Below are 10165 nucleotides of genomic sequence, written 5' to 3' on the forward strand. Positions count from 1 at the left end.
CAGATTATATTGTTCTCTTCCAAGATGGTTGCTGGCATCCACCAGTAACCTTTCAAAACAAAATGTCTAATTTCACTGCATTGACAGTAGGTAAAGAATTAAACTGACATTACTCCACTACTGAATCTATATAAACCAACAGTTAAATAATGTCAGTTCTTCCGTGTTCTCTGGAATCAATCACAGCAAAGAAATTAGACTCTTTCTTTTGAAAAATGTTGGGAAAGAACAATACAAAACATTCTATTTAAGGCCTCTAACGTCAAGATTCAGTTAAACAACAATTATAACTAAACAATTTGAGGTAATGTTAGTTTCCATTAACATTAAATTAGGTTACTGAATTGGCAAACACCTTCCTATTAACATTACCCATTTTACCCCAATAACTAAAGAAATTAGCACTTGCAGGTCAAAACCTTTATTCAAGAGACGCAAAAATAACATTGATACAGTGACTGTCAAAAATTACAGCACTGATCATACTGTGACATCTTGGTTCAAAACAGCACACTTAGAAATATTCAACGTTCTTTACTTCAACTGAATGAAACTGAAAATACCATTTCACACGGCCCATATGGGATATTTAGACTGCATAACTGTTCATGCTACATCTCTTCACTAGTAAAAGAAAGAAAAAATACAAAGAGAAATTTAAAAATGCTGCCAAACAGACAGAGAACTTGTACAGAGCAAAAGGAAAAACAAACAACAACAACAACAAAAAAACGGCTCGTCCTCATGGCAGTTGCAGTGTATATAAAAATGAACCCTGCGATCTGTTCCTGGAATTGAGCTTCAAAAATGCAGCAGAACAAGTGTGAGATTTAAATGTCTTCTCACCTAGAGCTGGTCACCTCACATGCATAACAGTGAGCTTCGTTGCAGGAGCAGTTTTGTCTTAGTTGTGAGCTTTTCTTGAGAGCTGAGTTGCTTCCAACTCCATTACCACCCTTTGAATCACCTCAAAAGTGTAGCAGAGTTGTGATGGGTAACTCATATTGAAGGAATAAAAAAGGTCCAAACAGCATGGCTACTGCAAAGGTCACGTTATCCAGATCTTGAAGAACTACTATACCCTCGATGATGATGCCAACGTCAGAAAAGTCATTGCCTGGTGCATCCTCTGGAGACAGATGTTCATTGTGGTTTTCTCAATCTGTGCAGTGGCCTCAGTCAAGTCCTGGTTAAACACAAAACATTTCTTTAAGATTCCTTTTTAAACTCATCTCTTTTGAATCTACCAGTTCTAATGTTAGAGTAATTTAAACCAATGCAAGCAACATAGTAAATAGCTATAGCCAAAGAGTGGCCTGCCATGCTGCCATTCATGGTCTAACAGAGTTTCTAAGAGAGGGTGAAAAACATAATTTCAAATGCTTTACATTCGTTTTTCTTAGAAAGACACCGGCCCATCAGAAATCCAGGTTTTGTCACTCAGAAGATGTTAGAATTTAGACTTTCAGCCCCACAATTTGGTTAGCTGTTGGTCTTCTTTTTTTTTTCAAACAAAAGCTAAATATTGGGGGGATTTTCCTTTGTTCACTAGAATGACAAATTTAAAGTTTTTTCACACTGATGTGACCCCTAATACAGGGGTGGGGCCTCAAGGGCCGGCGGCTGAGTTCACTACCAGGCCTCATGTGAACTTCAAATTATTAAAGAGGACTACTGGTCCTAACTGGTCCAATGAGGATCAAGTGGATAACTAAATGCATTTTAAAATGTTGCAAAGCCACAATCTACTCATAAAACACTCACCATGAACTCCTGCACCAAGATGTTGCAATTGTCTTTCACACAGATGCGGAGCACTTTGATGAGACTCCCTTTGAGCATTAATGTCATCCTAAAGTATTATAACAAAGAAAACAGAGATTTGTGAACTTTTCAGTAGCACAGAAGAAAATGATCCCAGACCAAAACTTAAACCAGTCAACATGCAACACCAGCATCTACAAAGCAATATCAAAAGTTCCTGTTTGACATCAACTTTATGGATATATAGTTTCCAGAACATTTATTTTTTTAAAAAGATCAATTTTTCTCAGTGGGCCAGTAAATGCATGACGAAAATTATGGCATCCTTTCGGTGGAATCAGTACTCACAGGTAATAGTTGACTGTTTCAATGGATGCAGCATAAAAATCTTTTACTGACCTAATGCAATACATATACACTTTGTAGTTAAAGAATTTTAAAGTTCTTACTGTCATCATGGCAGCTACATCCTTTAGCTTTGTGCCCTGTTCCCCCGATCACTTTGCAAACACTTTCAGCAGACTGTCAGAGAGAAACTCAGCTCCGTCAGAAACCTGTAAAGGCATGGTTGGGATGCACTGGAATGCTGCATTTCATCTGAAATGACATAAAATTATTTTGAAATAACAGCAGGCACTGTGCTTGGTTAATAATCAGTAATGTTTTGTTGAATAAAAACTGTGTTTCCAGATCTTATGGGATTAAAAAAATCCAAAGATGTTTATTTCTGATTTGCAACCCAAGAACCCACAAGTTACAACCTCATTTTAGTTCAAGTGTGCATTAATGTGAGTCCAGTAATCACCTTTCTGACAATACATACAGGTATAAGTCAAACCTATGGCAGATTTTGGATTTCTCAGTTGTATTAATAGGGTGGTCTATTTGAGTATGCATGCACCTAATAATTATAAAAAACCTATTATAATTAAGTTACAGAAACCTTAAGCGAAAATAGAATATACTTTCTTACCATAACACCTTGAACCCACAATCCATCAGCTGACTCCTGGTGAAATGCAGAATAGATGTGGTCTCTCAATGTGCATCAACAAAAACAAAAACAAAAACAAAAGGACAGCAGGTGAGGGCAGGAGGGGTAGGGATGTAAGCTAGCATAATGCCGCTGATGATATTAGCTAAAGCTGTTCAGTGTCCAAAATCTCACTAACACCACGGTGCAGTAAATACACAATGTAACTGAAGAGTCAGTTGACAAATCTATTCACACAGAAAACCAAATTATGTTATGAGTGCCTCGTAATTAGGTTTAATGTGATATTACGGCTCTTGTGCCAAAGACAAATTCAAATGAAAAAGCGCCAATTCTTTGATAACAGATAAAACAGCAAATAAGCTAACGGCTCTTTTTTAGCATGTTACATGGCGGCACTCTAGACGTTTAACTACATTTGGCTGAAATATGGTAAATATTAATTCAAAAAATCAAGACATACCAAAAAACGTAGAGTTGGCTGCTCGACTTGACTGAGATGGATGCATTTTTTAAACCACGATCCAAAGCCCGCGAGATAAAATCACGCGTGGTTTCACGAGATTTAACGTTGCTATCTTATTGACTTACTTCACCTGAACATGATATAAACAATTTAATACACCCTTTCTGCATATCATGTAGTTTTTACACTATATAGTTACATTTATCTTTAAAACATGAGGCAATTGTGTTAAATACATGCAAGATGCTTACATAAATCCAAGAGATGGCCAGTCCCTTTTTTTCAGTGCATGCAGTGCTACTCTGAGCAGTGAATTACACAAAAATGCCAGATATAGTGAAAATGATACAAATTTAAACTGATTTATGAAAATTAATTTCTGTTTTTTTAATTGTCAGAAGGTCCAATAAAAAGTCAAATTTCAGCTTCAAAAATATATAAAACGTTTTTGCTTTTATTTCATGGTTCAGGCTTTACAGAGGTAACAGTATGACTTATTCTGATGGTCATGATACTCTATATAATTGTTTTTATTGTTTTATGCACATCTATTTTCTTTTAATTCAGTTTACTTCCATCATTTCAATAACTCCATGTGACAGAAAGTTTGCTGAAAAATATCTAAAAAATTTTGTGATGCGACTGTTGAAAGAAATGTTTTTTTAGAAGTACAACAGCTGACACAGAAAGTTGTTAAAACTCTAACTATCCAAGTCTACTTTAAAAGAGATTCCTGTTGATCGCGTCTTGATAATAAAAAAAACCTGATATTTCAGGCCCTTACCATGAGAGTACCTAAGGGGTCATAATCTTCTGAAGCTGTTGTTGACAGAATCATCCTCGGTTTTTAATATTAATCATATTCACAGTCAACATAACAAACCTGGCCTTGATTTTGCATTTAGAAGTGTAAGAAGAAGCTGCCACGTGGTTAGGTTGAAGTTTTTCCACATATGAAGTTTCTCCATACGCTCGATAGGATCTGATTTAGAAACTTACTATAGAAACAGTTACTTTCAGGTAATTTGTTTCAATAAGAAGAATAACAACAAATACAGAAACAAAGAAAATGTCACTATAAGAGAAACATTTAACAGAATGAGTTGTATGTGTTGTACTAGTATTGTTATATTTAAGGACTAATTTTATAACTACCAGTTTTCGATCCATTCAAAGAAATCTGTAGCTCCTCTGATTCAGGCTGCAGGGTTATGGTAGATAAAACAGACTGAGAACCATTGCATCACTATTAGATTTTTAGCAGTTGAAGCTGTAAGGCAGGTTGGGTATTTTTCGGAGTGTGGCACGTACCCCACATAGCATTTCCCTTTGTGTTGTTAATATGCTCCGGATGAGCTCTGAGAAATCACTGCAGATGCAGGTAAATTTTAGCCCAAAGTACAATAGCTGTGATCCCTGATGACAGACTGAAACTGCAGACAAGACTTTAGTATTTCCCAGAGCAGATTTGAGTAGCAGGACACAGAGATAAAGAGACAAACAGGCAGCAGCTCAGCTCAGCCGTACGAGTGCCGAGCAGACGATCTCGGGCCTGGTCACGTTACCTCAGCCTGTCTCTCAGTCGCTCAGCCGAGTCCTCACCCTGTCACTCCGCTCTGCTGAGATCTATCTCTGTCTGATTCTATGCGGGAAGACATCTGTCAACATGTGTAATGCACTCCAAGAACAAAACTAAAGCCTGTTCCACGTGGGAGTTAGCTATCAGTACCAATACATGTCAACCTGCAAGAAGAAAGCGGGCGGGTAGTGGGAATAATCTAGTCATTCAGAGTTAATTCAGAAAAAAAATCATAAACATAAGTGATCTGAAAAGGAAAAGTAAACCACCATCAGCAGTGTTGATAATCACAACATGCACTGTGTAGATCATGAATATTCAGCAATTTGATGAAAGGGTCACCCAACAAAAGAAGGTAAGTGATTGAGGGATGGTCTGATCTCCTCAGCTGCCTGATATCTCAGCGCTTTTTTAGCAGTTCTATATTTAGTCCCAGGAAAGCAAAATAAATGCCAATACAGCTAATCAATATTTATATGACAAAACATGCAACACATTCATCTGTTGTGCACTGCCTTCCTACTCTGCAAACAAAGCGGGAAAGAGAAAACCTTGGCTGATAAACAGAAAAGCTGTCTTCTTTCAGGCAGGAGGAGCAGAAAAAGGTGATTCTGACTCACTAAGAGTACAAAAAAAGTCTCATGTTCTTATTTACTTGTTAGGAGAGGTTCAACTCATGAGTTCCTTGCTGTCTAAGTAAAACCTTCAGTTTTTTTTATTTATGAATTTATTTAGTGGAGTCAATGGGGGGGGTTCAAGGATGCAAGTGTGAAAATGACACCGCTAACAAGGCAGTTTTTTTCCCTTTCTTTTCATTAAGCACTCTGAATTTTCTTTCTTCAAGAGTACGTAACCTTTGCTGCACGACATTGCTTGATGTATTTTTAAATCTATTCATCCTTATTACTATGTCCTTTTTTCATGTTCTGAATACCTGACATATTATTTTCCCCAGCTAGTAACAACAGCGGCTCTTCTATAGTTTGGCTTTCTATGGCTTTCTCTGCCCACACCCCCTCCCACAAAAAAATGAATTTTTTTAAAGCTATGCATGCCACAGTTAGTCGTCTCTTAAGTACAGTTTTCAAAAACACTGAACGGTAGCTTTGCTTTATATGAGATTTTGTCCTGGACACTAACTCCGAAATAGTAGTCCACATTAAATTTGCGAGAAACAGGTCATGTCACTAAAATATATAGCAGACCCTTAACTAGAACTCCATATGTCTCCATATGCCCTGAACCTCTCAATGAAAGCAGCAGAAAGCTTTCACTGATAGCTAATAAACATCTATTGCTCGCCCTTTTTCGGCCTCAGACTGCCACACTGTGATTTTGATAAATGACTTTATTACTTGTTTGGCTGTTGAAGGAAGACATTTCTCTGCTGCCCAGTACATTAGTTCTTTGCCCTTACAGAACGGCTTCACCCAAGGCAGACAGTATATTATACTGAATGGTTTCACGCTGGAGAAGAAACACCTCCTCTATTTTTCTAAGCCCAACCACAGTGATGCCTCACTTCTTTATATAGTGCATTGTCACCTACTATTTTGGGAATGAGTAGCCAGCCACCTTCTGGCTGCAAGATGGCTTGATGGGTAAGGACACTGTCCAGACAAGGTCACAGGTAGTGTGTTTATGACAGCTGGTATCCATCCTACTCAATATATGCAAGCTCTCTCACACGGACAATCTGGGGAATTAGTTATTCTGTGCATGAAGCTTCTCTGTATCAGAGGTTAGCGATTTGATGGACACGGGGTTTGATGGGCTGTCTATGTACTCCCATTGAGTCTGGCTAGGAATCATTTCTCATCTCTCCCCTTCCTGTCTGCTCTAAACTGCATATTAGAAAGCCAAAATTACCTCCCAGATTAACACAACAAACCTCATGTTCTGTTTATATAAAGTCCCTGAAGGATGATTTTTTTTCCAAAATTGTTTTGTGTTGCCTTACATTAACTTTTGTGTCCCTTTGCAATACTTTGTTCAGTCACTGATCCATAGAAACAATTCTTTTGTTAATCCAGTCCATCCTTCCTACAGAAAGGACACATTATGAGACACATTACACATTTACCGCTCATTCCTCCTCTCAAAAGGCACATTTTCCAACACAGCTGCAGCTGCTCTGCCTGGCTGTGCTGGCTGACGTTGTGGCTGTGGACAGGGTTATTGCTTGGAGTTGAACTGATGGTTGAACTGATGCCACTATGGATGTCTGTGGCACATGTACCGCGACAGCCCTTACTGCTCCTACTATCACTTAGCAAGAGAGCTTTGTTAAGCTACACTGGAGTGAAACCCTGTGGTGCTTCTGTTATCAAAGACATGACAGATGTGTTATACCACTACACCACAGGAGCCCACATAGCTTCACTTATATGCTGAGCCAGCTCAATTATCACTGCACGGCCACAGCCTCCACATGTAGTTGATGTTACAACCATTTAAAAGTAACGTGACACAGCCACACTTATGACAACCAGTGTAAGTTATAATTGCAGACTGTCTCAATAAACTCACTCAGTTAACTTTGCTAGTTGACATAAGATAATGCGATAAGAAATACTTATGGTGTGACCAACTAAAGTAGTACTGCAACATGTGTTAAGAAGAAAAGGCTTTTAGCCATATCTCAGGAAAATTAAATCTTTTTTTAATCGAACAACTGTGTCCACATCTTTCAAAATGTTTTCACTTTTAAATTTAATTTCTCCAAGAGGCAGCGTGTTCCTGTAGCTCCTAATGCACCAGTTTAAGAACAGTTACGGTTTTTATGATATTTTAACAATCTTTATCATGCTCGTGAGCTACATGATGCCCGATTTTCCCTGAGGGAATGAATGAAGCATGTATCTATTCATCTATTTATATCCTTTTTTTTTTTTCTTTTTTTTTTGATCCCACAGTTTGGTGAGATTATGGCTAAATTGAGTACTGTGTTTGGATTAAACTGACATGCTAAAAGGTAACATGGCCCACTCTAACCTCCTAAGACCAGAACTCTTCCATGGCAGGCATTTTTAATTTCTCTTTGATATTCGGGCATATTGGGACCCAACGAATGTAAAAACAAAGAATTGCCAGATTTTTTTTTGACCTGATTTTTGTTTCTAAGAAAAATGAGAGCCACATATGGATATTTGTTTAAAATTTCAATAGAACAGTAGCAGTATAATGTCATCGTAAGTGGATATCAGGTGCTTTTAGAGTAAAATTAAGTATTTTGGTCTAAATAACCCAAAATGTCATGTCCACATATGTTGACGCCAGGAGGTTAAAGACGAACTATGGTCCTTACAGTCTCCATGGACCTCTTATTAGAGCGCTATGGTTTTGTACATAACAATGTATTTGAGTCTTTTCACTAGGCTGTTGTTTTACTTGAAGGGACTATAAAAAAACAAATATAATGCAAGGGTACATTGATTTCTCTGATCCTGTACTTCTATAATAGGCTGGTGTTTTGAGATAAATGCTAATTTCATCAAGGCAAAATCGAGACAATGGCAATACTAACATGCTGAATGAGGAGCTGATCAGTGGCAGGGAAGAAAAAAACACTATGGCTATGTTTTTCTGGATTTCTTAGAACTGTTTGTGATGTATGGGGAAAAGCTCTGTCAAAAATTGTGACAAAGAGAGAAGGGTGACAACTGGATTAAACACTATAGAATTAAAAAGACCACCCAACATGTAGAGCAGATAGCTGCCCCTCCCCTAGCCTATGTCTGCCAGAGGTTTCTTCCTGTTAAAAGGATAAAAGGAAGTTTTTCCTTCCCACTTTCACAAAGTGCTTCCTCATAGGGCGATGTTGGATTGTTGTGGTTTTCTCCATAATACTGTAGGGTATTTCCCTTACACTATAATATACCTTGAGGGGACTGTTGTTATTTGGGGAATATAAATAAACCTCAATTTCACCTTTATGGTTAAGACATCCTCCAACAGAGGTTCTTCATTTCAGCGAGTTCAGTAGACTCCATGCTTCAGGGAGAAAGGCTGGTTTGTTGTGACTCTTCTGTGTATTTTCATAAATATGTACAAAAAATTAATCAAAACAGGCACATGAAAATTTCAAAGTGTATGAAACAAAAATCATCTCACACAGTAGTACTTCATGTTCTCAGAACAATTAAATGTGGCTTTGAAGAAATTGGTCACTCTACAGTTAATTTGAATGTCATTACTTTTGCAGTTATTTGGACATAAACTAAATTAGTAGACAAATAATTCCTTCAGTAAAAAGAATATTGAAGCAGAAATGCTCCAGTAGCCTACTGAAATAGGTCTGTTTCTATTTCGACCCCTGGAGGACCAACCTGGCAATCATGCCTTCCTCCACAATCATGCTACTACTCATAGATGTTTTCACTATATAAAACTGCTCTTGCGGCCCAAAAATTAGATATTGAATATTTTTTCCTTCTCCACTTTTGGCTCATTACAGAGAAAACACTTTAACTTGTCTCTTGGGAACGTATTCTTCTCCTGATAATACCTTCAGAGCCCCAGGTAGAGCCCTGCCTGCACAGAAGCAGAGCTGGAATCAGAGACTGGGCCTGTCAGTGATGACTCAGACAGTCCCTCAAGCCCAACACAATTTGGCGCACAGGACAGCCACCACTGCTCTACCTCAGCATATTCATGCAGTGTGTGCCCAGAATATTAAAGTCCTGTATGTTCAACTGCAGTTTTATCTCAGGCCACACACCATATCTGTCATGTACCCCACAAGGAAAATTAAAGAGACATTTAGATAATAAGAAAGCAAGGGAAATCTCTCGTAATATAAGAGACAAGTCCTGGAAAAATCAAAGCAGCAAGAGGCGGCGGTGCAAGCTGGGGAAGTGCTACAAGTTTATGACACCACCTATGTGCTGCTGTACGGGTGCAGGGTTTAAAAGGTCGGTGTGTATGAATAATTCAGCCAAACTATGGTTGTTCCTAATGTGAGTCATGTTCTGTATGCTGAGACTTCGGTCAATTTAATTTGCATTCCAAAGAGGATTATTTTTCCCCTGCTGTCTCGATTCCTTAATGGACGGTTTCTAAACTTGTTGACCCATCTGCCACTGCAGGTATAAAGCTCGCACTCCTGAAGTGTTTGTGTGTCCCTGGAATGGCTTATGACCAAAAATGCACTTTGTCCAAGATTCAGAGGGAAGAACGTGTTAAACATAAAAGGCAAGGAAATCTGAATAAATGCAAATTTACATCTTAAAGCAGCTGGACACATTCACAGACATGTCAGCATATATAGGGGTGTTTTTTTCCTGTCCAGTTAATTTCCAAGCATTATAAACCTATCATAATGTATATAATGCATTTTAATAAATATTCTCCATGGCACTAC

At 38.1% G+C, this 10165-nt stretch overlaps 1 long non-coding RNA gene across 3 annotated transcripts; it reads right to left on the bottom strand.

Annotated features, from left to right (window-relative positions):
* Window positions 1-405: 405 nt before the first annotated feature.
* On the bottom strand, window positions 406-3307 carry LOC146718700 (uncharacterized). Of its 3 annotated transcripts, none has more exons than XR_014920153.1 (5): window positions 3222-3302; window positions 2738-2801; window positions 2214-2361; window positions 1765-1852; window positions 406-1186 (listed from the first exon to the last, which is right to left on the bottom strand). It is a non-coding gene; the product is annotated as an uncharacterized LOC146718700 (long non-coding RNA). The 3 variants fall into 3 exon arrangements; XR_014920154.1 differs by having other exon boundaries at window positions 2738-2773; window positions 3222-3294; XR_014920151.1 differs by having other exon boundaries at window positions 2738-3307.
* Window positions 3308-10165: the final 6858 nt, after the last annotated feature.

This window comes from Copadichromis virginalis, linkage group LG1, assembly GCF_057382275.1.
Source record: "Copadichromis virginalis isolate Kocher_CV1m ecotype Utaka linkage group LG1, C_Virginalis_male_GT1.1, whole genome shotgun sequence".
Classification (NCBI taxonomy): domain Eukaryota; kingdom Metazoa; phylum Chordata; class Actinopteri; order Cichliformes; family Cichlidae; genus Copadichromis; species Copadichromis virginalis.